The sequence below is a fragment of the Macaca nemestrina genome, chromosome 3 (genome assembly GCF_043159975.1).
Source record: "Macaca nemestrina isolate mMacNem1 chromosome 3, mMacNem.hap1, whole genome shotgun sequence".
Lineage (NCBI taxonomy): Eukaryota > Metazoa > Chordata > Mammalia > Primates > Cercopithecidae > Macaca > Macaca nemestrina.
Genome location: NC_092127.1, coordinates 94,301,360 through 94,324,380, shown reverse-complemented (window position 1 = coordinate 94,324,380; position 23,021 = coordinate 94,301,360). Strand labels below are relative to the sequence as shown.

Below are 23,021 nucleotides of genomic sequence, written 5' to 3'. Positions count from 1 at the left end.
AGGTGACATTTAAACTTAATGTGGATGGTTGAAATGCAGTTGTATACAAGTAACAGCAGAAAACACACACACACCCACCCACCCAAGAGGCTACCGTGGTTTTCTTTTATATGTGCTAGGCAGTGTGCTAGGCCGGTCACATTGAAGATAGTAGTTACTGTCAACCCATTTTACAGATGAAAGATTTTAATGCACAGTGAGGTTCAGCCAGTTGTAGTGCTGGATTCTAATGTAGGACCCTCTGCTTCTAAATCCATACTCAAATGTTGGAGGTCTGTTAGAGCCAGATATTCTACTGGTTATTGATGAAACAAAGATGACTGACAATCAGCCTTGGTGGTTCATGAGCTTGAAAGACCCCTGAGGCAAGGAGACATGTGTGACAGCTGTATGAGATGGTAATTCCATGTGGAAGGTGCTGTTAGAGCACAAAGGTTGATAATTAAAGAGCCTTCAAGGTAGAGACGGGTTATTGATCATATCCTGAGGGGAGAGGTGGATAAAGAGAGACAATGTTTAAAATCTATGGAAAAATATATTTTGAACTTTAAATGATGTACTCTCCCTTATTCTACCCTTTCAGTTATATAACATTTCTATACAGAGAGTACTGGCAATGTGTTTTTAGAGCAAAGTTACCACATATTTACTAATGTTGACTTTTCTGTTTGATCCCTATATTGTCTTAACTACAGTGACATTTTAGTGAATGTGAGGAACTGGATAGCCCAGGTAACTTGCTAAGGGTAGAGGGATGCAAGATGAAGAAAAAGACTCATTTGAAATCAGTTGATAATATCTGAAATGATATTTTTAAACTTAAAATTATTTTGAAGGAAGCACCGTGACATACACTCATTGTATGACTTGATGGAGGATTGATGTTAAATTACCAGGAAGACCAGAAAGTATGTACTAAACACCACAATAAAAACTTTCAAGAAGAGTTTCATCTTGTAACTCCTGTGATTAAATTTTCTCTAATATTTTAGTGACTCTAGTCATCATCTGTAATAGGGATATTACCTATACTTTATCCTTCTGATTTGATTTATCAGAATGCACCACAGTGGATGGCAATGAAATGACTGCAGCAGTTTTCCAGGCTGGTTTGCAGCCTGCCCATACTGTCATCGTCTGCCAGCCAGCCAGCTGGCTTCATATCTTCACAAACCTTTTCCAGAGAGGACCTCCCCTTTGTCTTCAGCATGATGTTGTTATTTTTTTTGCAGAGCAAAATGCAGTAAGGCCTACTGGCTGTGACAGTGGAGTTCAGCTGAGGCAGAGTTACTGTACAAAAGAAATCTTTAGTTTCCATAATAACTAGATTAAACATATATTTTACATATAGCCAAGGAGTTATGAGGAAAGCAAGGTTTAAAATGATGTTAAAAGTAAAATAGCAAATTTGCTTTTTAAAATATTTAATATTTAAAATATTTGATATTACAGGTACTATCTCTGTGTTAAATGAACACATTTTTGCTAATCCAGTAGTCACCACTTGATTTTCCAAAGGAATATAAATATTGCAAAAATGTAATAAGATATAGTATAATTTGTAACAAATAGAAAGCTTCCTTAGTGACTCCTTAGATTCCAAAATATAATTTTTCCATTATGGAAAATTATATTTATGTTGAACATAAATAATCAGATGTTTGCTTCACTAATGATGCAGCTTATTTTAAAATTATGTTACTGGATTTAACGATGCGACCTCTGTTCTGTGACTTTGTGTATTCTGGAGGCTTGTTATGCATGTCAAGGGTATTTCCTTTTATTTGTTTTAATTTTACCTGCCATTTAAATCATCGAATGACCCTTCTTAATTGTATTATGAAACCATATAATAAGGAAGGACTAGTTGATTATTTTTTACTTTAACTTTCTTAATCTCATATAATTCAAATCTTCTTTGTGTTCTCATTTCTCAGGTCAAATAATTTTTTGTTTGTAATTTTTCATCACAGTAATGGATGAGATAGAGTAATATGTTTCAATACATTTATTGTTCTTATTTTAGCATTTTACATCTGTTCTCTTTTTCAGGAGAGGAAGTCAAGTAGAATGTAGAAAAGAGCGTACAGTTGAGAGACAGGAAAGGTCATGATCTAGAATCTGGGCTGATCACTTAAAATGGAAGATTGGCTAACTGGAATGGGAAAATCTTTTCTTGGTTAATAATAGTAGCATATAGCATTAGTTCCTTTAGAGCAAGGTACCGTAACTGTTTCATCTTTGTACCTTTTTTCTTCTGGTGGTTTTGGAATTTCAGAGACAGAAGGGAGTGTTTATGACTTAAGTCCCTTCTAAACCTTTCAGCTCTAAGATTTTGTAATTCTTTATATGAGACTGATACTTACAAATCTAATAATTATACAGAGTACCATTTACACAATTTTATGAATAAACTCATTACTTGGGAGTCGTAAATTATTTTGGTCAGTAGAAAATAATTCTGCCACAATAAATACTGTATTCTTTTCTTAGAATTATTTGCTAAGAACTTTTAATGCAGTTGTTGAAATGATTTTGTTCAGAAGTCAGATGTGGTTTCATGTTTGACTGTATTAGATTATAATGGCTAATTTTACCAGAGATAAAAAAGACGCAGAGGTTGCCAGCAACACGATAAATTAGTCTCTGTGATTACAACTTTTCACTAATCAATAAGGGATAATTTCCCTGCGTACCTCATCGGTTATCTTTGTTTCTCTGACTCCCCACAGGAAGTCTCTTTTAAAAACTCTTGGTAATATGAAAACAAAAACTGAACCAGGTTAAAGTGTTATGCAGTTGAACTGGTTCCCTCTTTGAAAGGTTAATGCCCGTTGTATTATTTTCCTAAAATATTATTTATTCATACTGTTCTCTGATTGTTTAAATGTTCAGATTTCTTGAAAATGTCTGGGAAACCTGATACGTGCTTATTATTTTCAGGTTGATTAGTAATTTCTTTTTAAGAGACTATATTTTCATATAGCAGTCAACTCTATTATTTTTATATGTGTGGGGATTTCAGAGGTGTTTTCTAGATAACCTATACCAAATTTTTAATCTCATCATGCTTCTGTGCAACCTGCCCTATGGCCCGTCAGTATATGCTAACAGGAAAATTATATTTATCAAGCTAGCTAAAATACGGTTGAGAAGACAGATAATCAAAGCCCCTAGAAATTCATCTTGGAGCATTTGCTCTTAGTATAAAATAGGAAGCCTCCACTAAAAACTGCAGAGTTGCTTGTTTTACATGAATTGTTTGCTCTTAAGGAAAACATTTGAGGTTCTTAAGTAATACAAAAAATGTTCTTGTCCATAGTGAATGGATTAGGGTTCATGATAATAAAACCCTTGAATCAGAAATGAGAAAGAATGTGAAACAGACTAAGGCAAGTCCGCTTTATGTGGACTCTTTTCTTAGAAGTTGGATTAAAAATGAAAAAAAATTGGATAACCTTTATACCCAACATGTATAAGTTTTATTTATGAATTTTTTCTTCTTGTGCTTTTCTCTTTCTTTGGAACCTGATTCATAATTCACTTTGGGAAAATATTCTGTTCATCTCATTCCATTTGACTCAGTCCCTCCCTTTCTCTGCCTGCACTATCTTCCATTCTTATGTACTCTTCTCTGTTCTTGTTGTTCTTGCAAAATCGATTTGTAATTACTAGTTTCCTGAATTGTTGGTGTACTTCTGTCCTCACAGTTTTAGCTGTATGAAATGTCAAAACTTGTTTGTTTCTTTCTATATATTTTATAAAATGGAATATAGAACCCAAAACATGCTTGGTCAGTGTTGATTAACTGACTTTCTTTTGTATGGTTCTGATCTTTATTTTTTCATAATGGTAGAAATTTTTATTTTTAAAGTACGTGAGGAACCTTAGAATTTTTTAAATGTATAATTTGTTGCATTTGTTTTAAAAATGCATTCTGGGACATGAAAAAGGAAAAAAAATTCTCTTCTGTATTTTGACTAAAACTAGTGTAGATGGTTCTATACTGAACTTTCGAGGCAGATATCTGAGTTTGTATTCCAGCTCTCCCACTCAGTGTCCTCATCTGTAGAATGAAGATAATAAGAATACCAATTCAGTAAGGATGTTGTGGGAATTACACGAAATACCTGGCATATAATAGTTGTTCAATAAATGTTCACTCTTGTTCTTTATTTTTAGATGTCTTAAATGGCATTGGCACTCAGCTTACTTTACCAGGTTGCTATATGAGACTGTCCTCCTAAAACAGAATGAGGAAAATATACAGTTAATTGATCAATTTTAAGGAGAAACTATTTTCTTATTAAATGTTTCTAAGCCTCAAAATTATTTGATCGCAAAATGTTCATATTGAAATATAAGTGCCTAATTTCAAAAAAGAAGCTCTTTAGAAACAAAGTTGTTTCCTTTCCTTTTTTTCCAATTTAAGATATTTCCATCTCTATTTCAAATGCTTGCTTCTAAAAAAAAGTTTATGTAGTGAAATAAGAGGGTAAATTTTATGTTTTTATTAATTTGAATGACATTTTCCCTTGGATGAATTATGAAATGTCTGGTTAACTTTAGCATTAGTGAAGCTTGAATAGATTTTAATATTAAGCAAGTGTTTAGTTGCATGACATGATCAGTTTACACTACTGCAGAGCCTTAATTAAAGTTTTATTAAACTGTGTAAACCGTGATCCAGTTTGAATTTGAAAGTAGATAGACATCTGTTTCAAATATTATTACTACGGTTAGAAATTAATCGCCTTTGACCGATGTGGTGGCTCACACCTGTAATCCCAGCACTTTGGGAGGCCGAGGCGGGCAGATCACGAGGTCAGGAGATCGAGACCATCCTGGCTAACATGGTGAAACCCCATCCCTACTAAAAATACAAAAAATTATCTGGTCGTGGTGGCGGGCGCCTGTAGTCCCAGCTACTCCAGAGGCTGAGGCAGGAGAATGGCATGAACCTGGGAGGCGGAGCTTACAGTGAGCAGAGATTGCACCACTGCACTCCAGCCTGGGCGACAGAGTGAGACTACGTCTCAAAAAAAAAAAAATAAAGAATAGCCTTTTTTCTTTGGAAGTCTGAAGGTTTCTCTTTTGGAATTTTTGTTGTTTCCTCACTATTTCCTCTGTATTAGAATAATTTTGAGGTATATAACTTATATACTTAAAAATCACTTTAATAATGTTTATATTATCTATACAAAAGAAAAGCAAGGAAATATTTGGAAGTATTTTATCAAAGAATAGTAAAACAAGACTGTTTTATGTTAAAAGCAAATTTTATGGTGATGCATCATAAGCCTTTAAGACAGCTTTCTTGATTGGGGACCGTTGTGCTTTCCTTCCTCCTGGGCTTTTTTCTTTATGAAGTGAAGATTAATTCTAAGTAAATTTTGGTATCATTTTGCTCACTTACATAATAAACACAAAGTATTCTCATTCTCTTTTTTTCTTTCGTCAGCTCAGTTGCATTAGAAAATTCTTCAGCAAATGCAGTTATTTAGCTACTTGTATATGTGTTTTAGTTGTGGTAAGGAATCTTGATGTATTTCAAACAGAATTACTTAATACTGTCTAGAGAACAACATCAGAATTGAAATTTTCTATTAAACTGTGCTCATTCAAATGGTAGAAAACAAAACTTGTAATACCCCAGAGTCAGAATCCATTCAGTTACTACATTGCTATGTCTTGATTCTGCAAGACTTGATTATTAAATGAATACGTGTTCAATGGAAACATTATAAAATACAGGAAAAGGCCAGAAAGAAAAAAGAAAATCACCTGAAACTGTACCACTTAGAGCGTGTTATTTGTTACCATTTTGATATATTTCCTTTACTCTTTCTCCTGAATTATTTTTACATATGCTAGCAAAAGTGTGAATTACCATCTTAATTTTGTATTTTATTTTTGCTTGAAATGATTTTATGAATTTCTCCTCATATCATTACATATTCTTCAAAATACTGTTTTAATTAATGACTGGAAATATTCATTCCTATACATTTTCCATATTTTTATCATAAATAATAGTGCAGTGAACATCTTTATGAATAGGTCCTTTAATATTTATATGAAGGCTTTTATATGTATCACCAGTTGCTTTCCAGTCATTCTAATTTGTAATTCTACCAGCAGAGTATCTATTTAATTTCACTCATATTTTAAGATAAGTGTTAATATTTCAGTTATATCCATGAAATCTCCGTAAGGCTCAGAAAAAAAAACAAAACAAAATGTGAAGGACCCCAAAATGAAAGTAGTTTTGAATAGGTAAGAACTACTTCATGTTATTTTTATTTAAAAAAAGGAAAAGAAAGATAAACAGGAGTTTTTACTGCTTACAAATACTGGCCGTTACCTTTGATATATAATTTTATTGTATTTATAAAAGAAATGCAAATTAACCCCAATCGTTTTTCTGTTATTATGGTTCTGAGTTTTACTTAATAACTACAGGAATTATTTAAAGGCAAAAAGCTATTCATGCAGAAATCCTTGTAGTCAATGGCAGAAGTGACCTTAAAAGAATATAATTGAAACCCTTTTTTGATATGCAAAATGAGATTTAAGATGGTTCTGTGTTATGTGAAAAGGCCCTTATAGTAGCAGAGATTGAGCCAGAAAACAAGTTGTCTGATTCCTGCTGTTTCCTTGCTTTTAAAAAATATAGAAGTTTTAGTCAGGCATGGTGGCTCATGCCTGTAATCCCAGCACTTTGGGAGGCTGAGGTGGGTGGGTCACCTGAGGTCAGGAGTTCAAAACCAGCCTGCCCAACATGATGAAACCCCATCTCTACTAAAAATACAAAAATTAGCTGGGCGTGGTGGTGGGTGCCTGTAATCCCAGCTACTTGATAGGCTGAGACAGGAGAATTGCTTGAACCAGGGAGGCAGAGGTTGCAGTGAGCTGAGATTGTGCCATTGCACTCCAGCCTGGGCAACAAGAGCAAAACTCCATCTAAAAAAAAATATATACACACACACACACACACACACATATACATACACACATATATACACATATATATGTAAAGTTTTTAAATGAAATAGTTCTTCTCTTAAAGGATATATAATAATAATAAATAGAGTGAATGTTTGTACATCCAATAGTCAGCTTATGAAACAAAGTAATACCAATACCTTGTAAGCCTCTTATGCATTCCTCAGTTGCATTTGGCTTCTTTCCTTCCCATCTGAGTAAACACTAACCTGAGTTTTGTGTTTATTATTCACTGGTTTTTAAAAAATAATTTTATCATAGATGTGTGTATACCTAACCAGCATGTTTTTGAGCTTTATAAAAATACCACTCTTTTAGGTAGTGTCCTGCGTTTTATTTTTCCCTTCAAATTTATGTTTTTGAAATTCATCCATTTTGCTTGAAGATGTATTTCACTTACTTTCATTGCTTTGTGATATTCTATTGGGGAATAGATCACAATTTATTTTTCCATTTACTTCCTAATAGGATATTTCTATGTATCTGCTATTATAAAGAATGATGTTATGGGCTTCTTGTATTAACTCTTGGTGCACCAGTAACAAGGTGCTCTTTTTTAAATGTATAAAATGGTGCTATATTGTTTTCCAAAGTAGTTCACATTCCTACCAGCAGCATGTGGATAATTCCTATTGTACCTCATCGTAATTCATACTTAATATTTTCAAATTTATTAAATATTTTCTAATATCCAGGTTTAAAATTTCTTACTGGGTTCATAACTGATGTTTTCATGATTGTTAATGATGATGAGCCATATTTTCATGCATTTTGTCCATTTGTTCTTCTCCTTTGCCAACTTTGTGAAGTGCCTGTTCATTTCTTTTGCTGATTTCATATTAGATTGGTTATTCTTTTCTTAGTGACTTTTAGGGATTTTTTTTTGTTTATTATGAAGGCTAATTTTTAGTTAAATGCATTGCAGACATCTTTTTATGACTAAGGGTTTCTCTACTTTACCTTTTTATGTAGCTTTACTGACAGAAGTTCTCAATTTTAATGTAGTCAAATTTTTCATTCTTTTAATTTATGGTTTATAGTTTTTGTGCCTTGTTTAAATCATCTTTGTCTACCCCAGCATCATAATGATATTCTCTTAATAGTCTTCATCTATCTGTAATTGAATTTTATTTGTGAGGTGTGAGTTAAGGTCCAATTCCATTTTTTTCTATATAAATATGTGTAACCTGTTGATGTATAACCTATTGTCCAAATGCAATTTATTGAATGTATTTATGCTTTCATTCTAGAGTAATTGTCCATTAATGTCAGCTCTGTTGTATGTCAAATTTCTCTACACATACATGAGGGCCTGTTTCTGAGCTTTTAAATTTTGCTCCATAGGTCTGGTTTTTATTCTTGTGATAATATTACACTGCCTCAATTATTGAAGTTTTATTGTGAGTCTCTATACCTGGTCAATGACTCCCTTCCTCTTTTCCTCCGTTTTTAGGAAAATCTTATCTATTGGTCCTTTCCTCTTCCGTATACATTTTATAATAAACTTTTCAAGTTTTAAATTGAAATTGCGGTGAATTTAAAGATGAATTTGGGAGAATTGTCATCTTTATGATATTGTCTTTATTAAGAGATATGGCGTATATCATTACTTAGGTAGTTTCATGGCATTTTACTTAAGTTATGAAATTGAAAAAATTCTTAAAAAATCTGGCATGTGTTTTGTTAAAGTTATTCCTAGGTACCTTATTGTTTTGCTCTTATGAACAGTATCAATTATTAAGCATGTTTTCCAGTTTTTTTTTTTTTTTTGAATAGAAGTTCCCTTTTTTTCAGTATGGTGATCCTATATTCAGCTACCTTGCAAATTTTACTACTAATTTTAATAATATTTCTTTAGATTTTGAGGGACTTTCTATGAAAACAGTTATATTTCTATGAATTATAGTTTTCTCTCTTCCTTTCTAGTATTTGATATTTTCTTTTATTTTTGTCCTAGTGTACTGCCTGGCTAGGAACTAGAATATGGTATAGAATAGAAATAGTGATAATGATCATATTTTTCTTTTTCTCGTAGAGTCTAAATCTAACATCACCATTAAGAATGATAACTGATCTAAATTTTATATATACATTTATCGTGTTAAGGTTGTTCTTGGCCGGGTGCGGTGCCTCACGCCTCTAATCCCAGCACTTTGGGAGGCAGAGGCTGGTGGATCACCTGAGACAAGGAGTTCGAGATCAGCTTGGCCAACAGGAGGAAACCCTGTCTCTACTAAAAATACAAGAAATTAGCCGGGTGTGGTGGCGGGCACCTGTAGTCCCAGCTACTCAGGAGGCTGAGGCAAGAGAATTGCTTGAATCCGGGAGGCGGACGTTGCAGTGAGCCGAGATCAGTTTACTGTACTCCTGCCTAGGTGACAGAGTGAGACTCCATCTTAAAAAAATAAAAAAGGATGTTCTCTTATATTTCTAATATACTAAGTATTTTATTTTATATTCATAATAAGTGGATATTAAGCTGTATCAAATTATTATTCTGTATCTTTGAGATCATAAAAGTTTCCTTCTTCCCTTAATCTCTGTGTTACATTTGTTGGGTTACATTTGTTGATTTCATAATGTTAAATTGCTCTTATTTTCTAGGATAGACTCAATTTGATCATGACGTGTAATTAATAATCTTTTTAATTGACTGCTAGATTTGGTTTGTTAATGTCTCATTTAGGATTCTTGCATGTGTTCATTAATGAGATTAGCTTTTTTTCATGTCACCTTATTATTACCCCCAACCCCACTAGCCCTAAGTAGCCACCAATTTAATTGCTGTCTCTATAAACTTGTCTGTTTTAGATATTCCATAAAATGGAATGATACAATATATGATCTTTTGTGACTGGCTTCCTTCACTTAGCATATTATTTTTGATGTTCGTCCATATTGTAGCATGTGTCACTACTTAATTCATTTTCATTGCCAGATAATATCCCATTGTATTGATATACTACATATTTATGCATTAGTTGATGGACATTTGTGTTGTTTACACTTTTTGGTTAATATTAATAATATTGCTATTAACATATATGCCCAAGATTTTATGTGGACATATATTTCATTTTTCCTGGGTATATACCTAGGAGTGGAGTTGTGGGTCGTATGATAACTCTGTGTTTAATATTTTTGAGGAACATCCAGATTGTTTTCTAAAGTGCCTGTAGCAGTATACATCCCCAGTATATGGGGTGTCAGTTTCTCTGCATCCTCATTAACATGTACTATTATCTGTCTTTTTGAAAATAGCTGTTCTAGTCAGAATGAAGTGCTGTGTCATTGTGGCATTGATTTGTGTGTTCCTGATGGCTAATGATATCAAGCATCTTTTCATGTGTTTATTGGCCATTTGTATGTCTTAGTTGGAGAAATGTCTATTCAGATCCTTAGTCCATTTTAAGAAATTGAGTTATGTATCTTTTTGTTATGGAATTGTAAGTGTTCTTTAGGTTTTCTAAATGTTAGTCTCCTATCAGATATATGATTTGCAAATATTCTCATTCTTTGGATTTTCTTTTCACTTTCCTGATGGTGTCCATGGAAACGAAAATATTTTCAACTTTTATAATGTCCAATATATCTATTTTTTCTTTTGTTTTTATGCTTTGGTATCATATTAAACCATTGCCTAATATAAGATAATACTTTTTAATTTATTTTTTTCTGAAATGGAGTCTTGCTCTGTCACCCAGACCAGAGTACAGTGGTATGATCTCAGCTCACTGCAACCTCCACCTCACAGGTTCAAGGGATTCTTCTGCCTCAGCCTCCCGAGTAGCTGGGATTACAGGTACCCACCACTGCGCCTGGCTAATTTTTGTATTTTTGGTAGAGATGGGGTTTCACCATCTTGGCCAGGCTGGTCTCAAACTCCTGGCCTCGTGATCCACCCGCCTCGGCCTCCCAAAGTGCTGGGATTATAGGCTTGAGCCACTTCGCCCAGCCAATGATAAATATTTACACCTATATTTTCACCTTCATTTTTGAAAGATCATTTTAATGGACATAAGACTCATAGTTGACAGTTTTTTAATTTTAGCACTTTGAACATTATTTTCCTGGTGCCTTTGAGCCTCCATTGTTTCTGTGTTACCTGTTAACCGCAATGCAGTTTCCTTGTATGTAAAGAGTCATCTTTATTTATATGCTCTCAAAATATTCTGTTTTTGTCTTTCAGTATTTTTACTATTGTGTGTTTATTCTGCTTGGAATTTGTGGCGCTTCCTGGATTATTGTTTTTGATCAATGTTTCATCAAACTGGAAGTTTTCAGTTCTTCTTGAAACAAATTTTTTTTGCTCCTTTTTTTTCCTCCTCTTTTTGGTAGCCCCCTTCCATATATATGTGCTTAATGGTGTCCTACATTTCTCTGAGGTTCTGCTTATTTTTCTTCATTTCTAAAAACCTGTTCTTCAGATTGTATAATCTCCATTGACCTATTTTCTTTGTTTATTCATTCTTCTGTCAGTTGAACAGATAATCCCTTCTACTCAGTTTTGCATATCAGTTATTATACTTTTCATTTTTTAATGTTAATTTTTTTTTTTTTTTGTCACCCAGGCTGGGGTGTAGTGGTGTGATCTTGGCTCACTGCAGCCTCAACCTCCCAGGCTCAAGCAATCATCCCATCTCAGCCTTCCTGGTAGCTGGACCACAGGTGCATGTGACCATGCCTGGCTACTTTTTGTATTTTTTTGTAGAGATGAGGTTTCGCTATGTTGCCCAGGCTGGTCTTGAACTCCTGAGCTCAAGTGATCCAACTACCTTGGCCTCCCAAAGTGCTGGGATTACAGGTGTGAACTGCTGAACCTGACCAATTATTATAGTTTTTATCTCCAGAATTCCAATTTGAAAAATTTCTATCTCTTTATTGATATTTTCTATTCGATGAGACATTATGATCACATCATCTTTTATTTCTTTAAGCATGGTTTCCTTTATTTCATTGAGCATATTTATAGTGGCTACTTTGAAAGCTTTGTTTGTCAAATCTAACATCTGGTCTCTCTCACAGGTAGTTTCTGGTGCTTGCTTTAATTCCCTGTATGTTGGCCTCATTTCCCTGTTTCTTTGTATGTCTTGTAGTTTTTTGTTGAGAACTGGACATTTTAAGTAATATATTGTAACGCTGGAATCTGCTTCCCTCCACTCCTAATGCTTGTTTTTGTTATTTGCTTGTTTGGTGACCTGGCTGGACTATTTTACTGCTAGGTGAAGTCTTTGATATTACTTCTCTAATGGTGGATGCAGCATTGGGCATGTCCACAGTTACCTTTGGATGAAAGGGTTTCTAGCAGGGCTCTCTCTGACAGTCTCTTTCCCTTACATCTTTGTCGAGCTGCTTACCTCTGTTGTTATCACACCAGCTATTAGGATCTACTAATTGCTGGTTGATTGTTCTATTGTTGTGACAGTGCTCCAGTCATAACTTGCTTCATAGTCTGATCTAATTAGTTTCAGGCCACTCTGCTGGGATAGTTTTTGAGGCCGATGTTTGAGGTTTGTTCTGATTCCAGGAGGGCTCTTAACTCTTTTCCTAGTTCTCTATAGTAAACTATCTGGCTTATAATATAGTTTATGTCTCTTGTGGATCTACTAGCTTAATCTTAATTGCTTATCACCAAAGTCTTCATTGTTTCGAGAGTACCCTTAGGCTTGAACTTCCCTTATACTCTGCTGTTTCAGTTAAAGTTAGTCCCTTTAAGTGAGAATTTTGAAGCTCTCTGTTTTTACAAGCTGTCTCTCCCTCTGGGCAAAATCTCTGAGCCATTGATCTGGAGCCAGTGATCTGGAGGGAGTAGTAGCTTGTTGGAATGACACCATGATTTTTCTAGCAGGGTGCTGGGCTGAGATGGTAGCCTCTGGTCTCCTTATCTTACCTCTTCTGGTATGGAAACTTTGTACTATGAATGAGCTAAAGTGAAGGCGTTTGGGGCACCAGTATTCTCTGCCTGCTGGTGCTGGGTATAGAGCCTTTATCCTGTGAGTAGGGACTGGTGGAGGAAGGAAGCTCTGACCACTTGGCCATGCTCACCAGAAATGTAGCCATTGTAGTTTAGAGCTGGGGGGATGAGAAATGCTGGTGGCCCCTCCCTCCTGGTGAGAGAGTTTATTCTTTGACTTGGAGCCCCATTTTCTTGTCCACATCCACAGGAAGTGGAGTTTCTCTCTTACTGAACTGGAGGTAGGGAAGGAGGGGATATGTTATGCTCAGAGACCATAGACTCTCACTGTTCTTATCAGGATTTAGTATACTTCTTTGAATTAATGTTTCTTGATCTGCTTCTGGCTCTTAAGACAATTTCCAGAGACTTTACGTGTTTTCTTAATTTTTTAATTTAAAATTTTACTTGTATGGTTGTTTTGGCTGGAGAGGGTGGGTCTGTGGAGCTCCTCATACTGCCATTCTAGACGTGGATTATTGCGAGATTAGCTTTTAATTTTATTTCCTATTGTCAATAAGAGACTTAGGAATTGAGGTATAGTAACCTAATGGAATGAGGTCAGGAATGTAAGTAATTTTTCTGTTTTTTGGATGAACTTGTATGATATTAGGTTTTGTTTCTTAAAAGTTTGATAGAACTTTGTAAAATTATCTGAACTTACGAGATTACTTTTAAACTACTTAGATTTCTTATTTGTTGTGAGTTTTCAGGCCTCCTGTTTCTATTTGAATCAGTTTTTCAAAATTATATTTACATTTGCTCTTTCGTGTAAACTTTCTAGAATTTTTTCTTTTTTTTGCTAGAGATGAGGTCTTGCTATGTGGCACAGGTTAGTCTTGTACTCCTGGCCTCAAGTGATCTTCATGCCTTGGCCTCTCAAAGTGCTGGGATTACAGGAGTGAGCCACTGCACCCAGCCTAAATGTTAACATACATTGGCATAAAATTTATACTGGGCCCTTTTGATTTCTCTGCCCAGATTCATTTGGCTCCCTTCTCAAACCTCAGTTGCTTGTCCTACTTCCTTTTTAGAGTGGCTACAGTAGCAGCTCATGTCATTCTTGTGGTTGTAAAGCGCTGGCCATTTTCATTTTAACCTCATCTTTGATACCATATAGGTCATCTTAGCCTCCACTTTGGTACAGCCTTCCTGTGACCTTTAGGGTAAGAGTCGTAACAAATTCAAAGCATGATGTGCCCCATCTAGACCTACAAAGCCTCAAGCTTCGCCGGCAGTTGCTTGGAGGGGTCAGGCCTCCAAATAGTAATACAAGAAAGTTATGCTGTGGAGCAAACACTGACCCATGGGTGGTAGGAGATAGAAAGGAGCTGAGACAAATGGTCTCCATTTATCCTCTGTGGATATATTCCTGAGACTTGTAGCTTATCGTGATTTCTTGCAAGGCTGTAGCCAGTTTGTTAATGTACCACCTTATAGTTGTTTTCCCTCCTGTCCTGCCTCATTTCCCCTTTCCCTTACTTTTCCTTCCCTGTACTCACCAAAGAATTATTGACATGTAAACTTGGCCTCAAACTCTGATTTCGAAAGAAGTCAGGCAAAACTAATTATAATCCGTGGTATTCCTAGAACATAGGTACCTAGGATGGGGTTAAATTAGATTGCTTCCCTCTTTGAAGGCCATAAGGACTGCTAGTCGTCAGGGAGCTGACAATGACCTTGGTATGCAGTGGCATCACAATGACCACAGCTTTCAATGAAATAATTTTTCATGAGGTACGGGTGAAAAGAAAGACATGTGGCTGTTGCATTTGATGGGCATAGGGGCATGGATAACTGTTAGGATTTTGGTGTTTTGGCAGCATTAAAGACTTTAGAAAAGAAAAAGATGGGCCCGAAGTAGCTCACAGCCAGCTTAAGGCACAGTGTGAAAACCAGAGAACTGCTATAATTTAAGAGAGACCTCATTGCATGTTCACAGAGAATACTTTGTTGAAAATTAACCCCGAGATATAAGAGTGGCAAGGCTGCAATATAAGACTGAATGTACAGTTTTGACAGATCACCTGTCAAAGCCAGGGCTTTGATAGAGAAATAGGATGCTGACACCTGGAAATGAGACCTCTGGGTGTATGTGCTGAACAATATTGAATCCTCAATTTTCCCCAAGTCATTTTAGCCAGGAGAAAATAGCCCTACTTTCTCTGGATTCTATATAGTGACTTACCTGAAGTTAGTTCTGTGTATGATCATGCTTAGTCTTGAGATCTGGCCACATCATCACTCATTACTTTTAGGCTGAATTGCTTAAGTATCATCTCAGCATACGCTAAATGGGGAATTACGATCCCTGCTGTGAAGAATATAGTATGTGTTAAAATAATATGCCCTAATAATTCAGGTATTGTGGAAACATTTGTGGGAATAGGTCTTGAGGATATGGGAAGATGAGAGGGCATGGAATATAAGGTTCTGCTGGGTGAAGATGTATCATCATGCGAGTAGTTACACCTGTGTGATTTGGAATTACATGTTCTAGCAAGGGCTTATGAAAACGTCAGAGCTTCCTTGGCATGTTGTTGAGAAAGGGTCAAAATTCATAGTGGGCAGAAATACTAGAAATATACTTTGTAAGACTTGAGAATTCACCGCTTTTTTTTTTTTTGAGATGGAGTCTTGCTCTGTCGCCCAGGCTGGAGTGCAGTGGCGCGATCTCTGCTCCCTGCAAGCTCCGCCTCTCGGGTTCACGCCATTCTCCTGCCTCAGCCTCCAGAGTAGCTGGGACTACAGGCGCCCACCACCATGCTTGGCTAATTTTTTTTTTTTGTATTTTTAGTAGAGACGGGGTTTCACCATGTTAGCCAGGATGGTCTTGATCTCCTGACCTCGTGATCCACCTGCCTCAGCCTCCCAAAGTGCTGGGATTACAGGCGTGAGCCACAGCGCCCGGCCCCACTTTTTTTTTTTTTAAAGAGAGTCTCATTCTGTCACCCAAGCTAGAGTGTGGTGGCATGACCATGGCTTACTGCAGCTTCAAAGCCTTGGGCTCAAGTGACCTTTCCACCTCCCAAGTAGCTAGGATTATGGGCATGCGTCACCACACTTAGCTAATTTTTAAATTTTTTGTAGAGGTAGGGTTATGCTGTGTTGCCTAGGCTGGTTTTGAACTCCTGGCCTCATGTGATCCTCCTGCCTCAGTGTGCCTAAGTGCTGGGATTACAGGTGTGAGCCGCTGCCTCTGACCGTAAATGTAATCACTTTTATTCCCCAGGACATTTTTTGTTTTACCAGGGCAACAAGGAATGAATTATTGACCCTACGGCTGAATGCCTAACCTGGGATCCATAACAAGCCCTTGATATGTAGGAGACCAGCTGCCACCTAGTCTGATGGCAGATGGATCATCTTGGAGGTCTTGGACCTTAAAAGAAGTACTAAAGCATCCTTACCAGAATTGATGTGTGCTCCACGTAAAGGTTTTTTATTCCCTACGCAGGCAGAGATCCTGCCAGTATCACCATGTGAATGTCAGTCCACTGACTCAGGGCCTAATATGTTGATGGGGTTCAGGACAAGCTACTGAAATATGGCACCTTGGCTTATTAAATATTTCAAGCTAAAGGAATTTAAGAAATGGCATCTCTCATTCTCCCCTGAAGCAGGTCATAAGGCCCTCATGTCACAGGTACCCTCCCTGTATCCGTAGGAAAGAAGTATTCTTATCTCTGAAGATTGGAAGGACAGTGAGAGGAATCGAAGTGAACAGGCCTTGCTAAAGTTCCCCAGTTTATGACACTTAGCCTCTTTGTCCTTTCATATATTTCCACAGCTTTCCACTCTTCATCAAATGAAACATAGAAACACTCAGGTTTAACCACAAAAATGAAGGTTTAACCACATCTTTGGTGCTTCATTTGCTTTAAGAATGGCTCCCATGTTATGTAAAACTTACATTAAATAAATTTGTATGCTTTTCTTTTGATAATCTTTTGTTACAGGGGCTCTAGCTGAGAACTTAGATGGGTAGAAAGAAAGGATATTTTTCCTTTCTTGCAGTATCAACGTGGTAACCCACATAGTATTCCTTGGACCAAGGGACCTATTTTGTATTGGAACTCATGATCACAAGATTCACTGGAGTTTGTATGTTTCTAATACCCAGAAGCATTTGGATAGAAGATTTGAGTGGCCTATGGAATGGAAGAAATATTCAGTAAAAGCAGCAACTTGTGGACAACTTTTGTGGGGTTCAATATGGTATATATGGGGCTGAGTTGATAATAGAAAAAGACAATCTGAAAATCAGAGGGTGGAAGTCGGATTTACTTTCTGTCATCAGTTACAGTGACCCACTTGTAGATTTTGTGCTTCTTGCCCCTGCAGTCTTAAGCTCTCCCAAGTAAGAGGTCCTGATTCATGGAGGTTGGGGTGAGGAACACTTTAGCCATAGGACACAGTTCAGAATTCTCTTGACTGGAAGCTGTGACCGCAGTGTGTTCACTTTGAGCTTATGACAGTGCACCAGCAGGCATAAAAGAAGCATTGGTAGACAAATGAAGTGTGAACACCAGGAGGAGTTAAGGTTATTGCTACACAGTGGGGACAGGGAGGAGTATCTCTGGCCCAGGGGATTCACTGGGCTGTCTTCTGGTGGTTTGCTGCCTAGCGGCAACTGTAAATGGACAATTTGAACAGCTATAGCCTGACAAAAGCAAGGAAACTGTAGACCCAAGCCTTTTGGGAATAAAAGTCTGGGTCACCCCATAAGGCAAAAACTAGACCACCCAGAGCACTGGCTATGGGTGAAGGGAATCTAACATAGGAGGTGCAGGAGGGAGATGATAAACACAGATTTACAGGACCAGCTGCAAAAGGCACAAATCATACCTTGGTTTACTAACTCTCTAGGTGAGTGCAAGTGCAATTCTTCACAACCATGAAGAACTGGACTTGCACCTCTTCTCTTGGAGAAGAGATGTGGGCATCTTTTAGATGTGCCTTTCATAAGAGAGTGCAAATTAATCTGAGTGACAGAAGGAGAGGATTGCACCAGATCCAATTTATCTACCTCTCAGATCTTCTGCATCACACCTGCCCATGCCTGAGTGACTTGCTCTTCCTCCTCTTCAGCATAGCCCCAGGATATTCCCTGGCATAACTGTGGTTGCCTGCCTCTGCCATCACCTTATCTTCTATCACTTCTATCTTGGCCTCCCCTGAGGTGACGAGGGCCTGGCCTTTGCCCATTCGCCATCACTTGAACTGGAACAGGAATTTCAGTAGCTCCAGTGCCCAGGTACCCTTGAATGGATTGGCTGTGTCTTTCTTAGAAGCTTTGCAGAGTGGCAGGAAGCACAACCTGGAAGTAGGAGGAGATTAACACATACATATTAAAATCCACTTATCGTTGCACATCACAATCTGATTGAGAAATGGTTTGGTGTTCTTGCGTAGAATAAGAGAAGATGACACTTCAGCTCATGAGGCACCCACTTACCGAGTTTTTTCACCTTTACAATTTGTTTTCAATACTGAATGACTGTAGACTGGTCAACGTTGAGTTCTTTGTCAACTTCTGATTTAGTCTGAAGAGGATCAGCTTCAATGATTGCTCTCAGTTGGTCATTGTCAACTTCCAGTGGTTGGCTACTATGCTCCTCATCTTCAAGGTTCTCATCTCCTTTGCAAAACTTCTTGAACCACCACTGCACTGTGCGTTCGTTAGCAGTTTCTGAGCTAAAGGTGGTGGTGATGTTGTGAGTTGTCTCCACTGCTTTATGACCCATTTTGAACTTGAATAAGAAATCACTCGAATTTGCTTTTTGTCTAATTTGTTTCCATATTCTAAACTAAACATGAAATAATAAGTCATTAGCAAAAAACCATAAAGCGAGAAATACCCATTAAACTGATGTATAACATAATCACATTTAAGAATATTCCAGTGTCAAATGGCGAATTCCAACAATGCAAAAACAATTTACTTTTGCGCTCACCTAATATATATATCTTAGTACAGTAGGTCATAGATATAGCTTATAAAAAATACACAGTTGACCCTGGAACAACATTAGTTTGAACTGGGTGGATTCACTTATATGTGGATTTTCTGTCTCTGTCAGCCCTGAGATAGCAGATAGAGGATTTCCTCCTCTACCTCCTCCTCCTCAGCCTACTCAACATGAAGATGATGAGGATGAAGGCCTTGATGATCATCCACTTCCACTTAATGAGTAGTAAATATATTTTCTCTTCCTTGTGATTTTCTTAGTAACATTTTCTTTTCTCTAGCTTACTTTGTTTTAAGCATACAGTATGTAATACATATACTGTATAAAGTATGTGTCAGTTGACTGTATTGGTAAGGTTTCTGGTCAGCAGTAGGCTTTTAGTTGTTAAGATTTGGGAGATTCAAAAGTTATACATGGACTTTCAGCTGCATAGAGATCGGTTCCTCTAACGCCTGCATTGTTGAAAGGTCAGTTGTACATATATTAAGGGTATATACTTAATTTTTGACTGAAGGGAAGATATGATAAAATATTTGGTATAATCTAAAGTTAACCAGTGTGAGTTATTACTGTTGTTGTAACATGGTGGATTAACATGATCAGATTATCAGTTTTAGAAAAATAAGTAGTGAGTTTAGGGGATACATTGCTGGGTGGGGCGTTGGGTTCTGGAGGCAGGAAGGCCAACGAGGAGCTCTGTGATTTCTCAGTGCTGAGGATTCATTCTTGCTGCCTTCTCCCTTTTCCCTGGTGTTCTCGGCCCTGTCTGGATCTTTCTAACATTTGGCAGAGGAGTTCATGAAGTAGACGCATGGCAATCTGGGAGACATCGATGGCTTTCCATTATTTGCATTTAAGCTCTCCAACTTCAGTTTGTTTAATCCAAAGTTCTTGCCGTATCATCCTACAGTTCATTGAGAAAGAAAGAATTTCTCTTTTATCTTGGTAACTTTAAAAAACCCTTTATTTTTTAGAGCAGTTTTAGGTTTCTTCTTGGTAACTTTTAAATGAAAAGACAGGACACTTTTTAGTTTTTTACCTCTTGTTATTTTTATCATGATGAGTGACTTCTTCCTAGTTTGCATGGCATCTGTTTTATAGAAATTCTAAGTAGTGTTTCTTGATTGATATTCTTACGTTGCCTTTGGTAGCTTTTTTGCTAGTTTTATTGTGAAGTTGTCAAGAATAATTTTGCAATTTACTTTACCAAGTAGGTCTTTTTGTTTGTTTGTTTGCTTTTTGAGATGGAGTCTGGCTGTGTCGCCTAGGCTGGAGAGCAGTGGTGTGATCTCAGCTCACTGCAACCTCCACCTCCCAGGTTCAAGCAATTCTCCTGCCTCAGTCTCCCAAGTCACTGGGATTCCAGGTACACCACCATGCCCAGCTAATTTTTCTATTTTTAGTGAAGATGGGGTTTCACCATGTTGACCAGGCTGGTCTTGAACTCCTGACCTCAAGTGATCCACCTGCCTTGGCCTTCCAACGTGCTGGGATTACAGGTGTGAGCCACCGCGCCCAGCCACCAAGTAGGTCTTTTATTATTCAGTATCATCATGATGATTCTATTTGGGATAGAGCTAGGATTTTTATTTCCATGGAGCCTAGAGGTGGTCACTGTTCCATGTTCTTTTAATAGTGTTTTAACTTTCTAGAAATAGCTGAAAATTATTTATAGAATATTTAAACACGTAAGGAAAAGTTACGTCTCAGTTATGCTCTTGGGAAATCTTGAAATATTTTAATGACATTTAAAAATATTCTAATCACTTGCAAAGATACTTATCTAAACTAATTTTTATTTACTTTACTAATTTTTAAAATTTACTTAAAATATGGAATGATATACAGGCAAATAAGTGGAAATAGAATAGATTTAGTTTTATACCGTCTTCTTTTAGTGGCCACTGGTTTAATACTGTAAAATATGTTTATCCCAAAGTAAATGTGTCAGGAAAAGCTAACCAAAATCGACTGGAAATAAATCTCTTGTTTAAATAGATAAATTCTTGAACATTTAACCTTTCTCTCCCTCTTTCTCCCTTATGCTCCCTCTCCTGCCACCCCCACCCCACCCTAATTCCTCCCACTCCCACGTCTCTACTCCTATTCATTTTCTGAAATGAATAGAGCATTCTTTATTTCATAACCCCATCTTTGCTGGTTGCTTTAAAACTCCTCTTTCTTCCTTTGATTGGTGCCTAAGTTTTTCATTACTTGGCACTGGTTGATTTATAATATATTTTGAAAAGATGTATAAATGCTTAAGACACTAAACTAAGTAGTTCCTCATTTATCTGGCATATTTGAATAATGGATTATTCAAATTAAGATACATTTTTCGGATAGCTTTTAACCTTTCTGACAACTAAAATATTTTAATTATCATTGATAAGCAACTTTAAAAATGCGTGCTTTTGCCTTCTAAAAATAGATTAATTGAACATAATTTAATCTCCTTTCATTATTCTAGTTATTAACATACTTGTAAAAAACTCTACTTTCTTAAGGATTACTGATGTTAATGGGGCTGTTTGCCCCTTCTCTGAGCGTTCTCAGGGCTGATTTCTTCCATCTGTTTTTGGCCTCTGATTTTTGTCAGTTATTAGATAGCTGCAGTATTTTTGTCCCCAGTGGGCTCATGCCAAGTCCCCTTCTCTCCTCCTCCTATTCCAGTCTCATCACTCTCTTTTTCCAAATTATAACATAACACACACACACACGCACACTTTTTGCTGTTTTTAGTACTTTGATTGCTTGAAAAATGAAAATTATGCCCAAAATGCCACAAAATAGGGCTTTAATTTGAAGGCAAGAGACTACTTTGAGTAAAATATCTAAAACTAAGTGTATTTATTGCCTGGTATCCTTGTTACTGTCAGTGACTTTGTTTTATTTGCTTTACTTGGCGATGCTAGAGAGATGACTTTTTAAATTGTGACTTTATGTTAATTGAGATGCTACTGTAAAATTAAAACATTTAGATAGTTACATAAGAATTTTGAAGCAGAATTAGTTATGGAGAAAATACAACTGTCTTCTTTACATAGTGTTCACCAAACACCCTTAGATATACAAAAGTTACGTGAAAAATTTTCAAAGCAACATGAAGGGATTCTGCTTTTACTTTTTAGAAAATTATTGTCTCAAAGTAATGGCAGTGTTTAGATAGTCAGAAGAGGAAAATATGGTATAATGATTTTCCAGTAGAAGGATCTATAGAAAACCTCTTATTGAAACATTTTTTCAAATGTAGTTTGGCTCTTGATGATTATTAGTTTTTTCAGACGGAGTCTCACTCTGTTGCCCAGGCTGGAGTGCAGTGGCGTGATCTCGGCTCACTGCAACCTCTGCCTCCTGGGTTCAAGCAATTCTCCTGCCTCAGCCTCCTGAGTAGCTGGGATTACAGGTCTGCAGCACCACACCTAGCTACTTTTTGTATTTTCACTGGAGATGCAGTTTTACCATGTTGGCCAGGCTGGCCTCAGACTCCTGACCTCAAGTGATCTGTCTGCCTCGGCCTCCCAAAATGCTGGGATTACAAGTGTGAGCCACCACGCCCGGCCTAGGTTTACATAAGCTTTTATAAATACTAACTGATTCTGCAGATGTTCATGTACTTAGTAGTGTTTAGGTGAAGTCATGTTTGTAGGTTTAGCTCCATCTATCAAATGGTAGACTTTGTAAAATCATAGAGTTGTGACAGATGTTTGTGGCCATCAAGTTGTTTCTGAATAGCCTGGACAATTAGTGTTAATATTGAACAAAATATATTCTAAGCTTTTCTCAGATCATCTACAAAGAGGAGATTATTCAAACCTTTGAAAAGAGGTTCTTAATTTTTTTTTTTAAGTTTGAGTAAGTCAGAATCAGGACTGAATGATTGGAATAAGAGAAATTATTTAAATACATCTTTTATTGTTTCTTTAACCTCATTAAAGACAGAAATTTCCCCTGGAGGTGTTTTGTTTGTGTGTGTGTGTGTGTGTGTGTGTGTGCGTGTGCGCGCGCGCGTGCGCTTTCAGTTCTTGTATGTTGCCCGTGTGTCTTTGTTGAGCTGCCTCAAGTTTGTAGCGACTGTATGTTTCCAAAGA

At 36.8% G+C, this 23,021-nt stretch overlaps 1 protein-coding gene and 1 long non-coding RNA gene across 7 annotated transcripts in view; one reads left to right on the top strand and one right to left on the bottom strand.

Annotated features, from left to right (window-relative positions):
- The window catches only part of LOC105464217 (bone morphogenetic protein receptor type 1B), a 393,013-nt gene that overhangs the window by 13,100 nt on the left and 356,892 nt on the right, over positions 1–23,021 (top strand). The window lies entirely within an intron of this gene.
- LOC105479609 (uncharacterized) lies at positions 348–14,598 on the bottom strand. Its single transcript, XR_985993.3, has 3 exons — positions 14,461–14,598; positions 4,131–4,243; positions 348–483 (listed from the first exon to the last, which is right to left on the bottom strand). It is a non-coding gene; the product is annotated as an uncharacterized lncRNA (long non-coding RNA).